This window comes from Echinops telfairi, unplaced genomic scaffold (assembly GCF_000313985.2).
Source record: "Echinops telfairi isolate 266 unplaced genomic scaffold, ASM31398v2 ScPeMD7_11;HRSCAF=52, whole genome shotgun sequence".
NCBI classification, from domain to species: domain Eukaryota; kingdom Metazoa; phylum Chordata; class Mammalia; order Afrosoricida; family Tenrecidae; genus Echinops; species Echinops telfairi.
The window spans coordinates 15106514-15108105 of NW_022103908.1; positions in this window are offsets into that span (position 1 = coordinate 15106514).

Here is a 1592-nt window from a genome sequence, read left to right on the forward strand (position 1 = left end):
TTGCTTCTGAGCTAGAAGGCCACTTGTTTACCCTCAAGCCTTTAAGACCCCAGACGCGATATCTTTTGATAGCCACGCACCATCAGCTTTCTTTGCCACATTTGCTTATGCACCCGTTTGTCTTCAGCGATTGTATCATGGAGGTGTGCACACAATAATATGATTTTTTGCTCTTTGATGCCTGATAACTGCTCCCTTCGGCACACATGATCACACAGGCTGGTGTGTTCTTCCATGTGGGCTTTGTTGCTTCTGAGCTAGACAGCTGCTTGTTTACCTTCATTGATTATTCTTAATCCTTAGTTTACGTAAAATTTAAATAGAAATTCATTTTGAAATTATACGTGTCAGTAAATTTTATTCGTAGATACAAGTGTTTAAAAATCTCTGTGATAAATTTAGATAAAAAGTAATCCAAGATTTTAAAATATTAAAGTTCTTTTTTTTTAAAAAAAAAGCTGATTTTGAAAATTGATCAATTGAAAGAAATTATAATAAATAAAGTTGAATATTTATTTGTTATTACAATTTATATGGTATATGTCCTTTAAACAAAGTTTGTTTATCTATCTATCTATCTATCTATCTATCTATCTATCTATCTATCATCATCTATCTATCATCAATAGACAGATACCTAGGAGCTGTGGTGGCTTAGAGGTGCTGACCACAAGCTCAGCAGTTCAGAACCACTACTTGCTTTCTGGGAGAAAGATGAAACTTTCCATTTCTGTGAAGATTTGCAGTTTTGAAAACCCACAAGCACAGTTTTACCCTGTCCTACAAGGTCACAATGTCACAATCACCCTAAAGGCAGTGAGTTTGTGTGTTAGGTCAGGTTAACTTAACTAGAGAAACAAATCCAGTGAAATTAATTTATGTAAAGAGATAATTTTATATCAAGAAGTAATCATATGTCAAGAAAGCATCCCAGTCCTACCCAAGTCCCTAAGTCTGATACAAATCCTTGAGTCCCTCTTCAGACTCCTGTAGCCACATGCAAGGACAGACTGCAGGAAGATCACTAGCCAGTAGATGCAGTCACCAGGATTCAAGGTCCAGGTGATATGGTTGGGCTTCTGCTGCTTCAGGGTCAGTGACAGAGAAGGGGCCCTCTGTCTGAGAAGGCCACACCCACAAGGAGGCACCATCAGGCTGTGACCTGATTGACAGGTTGATTGCCACCCCTACATGTTTATATATTTTCAAGTTGACAGTGTTATCAAACTATCACTGTTTTGTGTGTGTAATATGTGTGGGTTTTTTTTGAGGGTTTTACGTATTGATATATTTATATCTATTTTTGAAATTATACTTCTTTCATTTTAATTTTCTATCGCTATACTATTTTGAAACTGTATATCTAATTTCTTCCCGGAAATAGCTAACAGGTAAGCTTTAACCATCACACATTGTATGGAGAAAAATTAGATAGAGTTGAGAAATACCACATATTAAAGGATGAAAATAAAATTTAAAGGGGAATATAATATCTCAGATAATTCATATTTTGTTGAAAGTTTAATTTTAGTATAATTAGAGGATACATAGTAAACCATGTAGCATCAATAATAATAAATGGTAATAGTAAA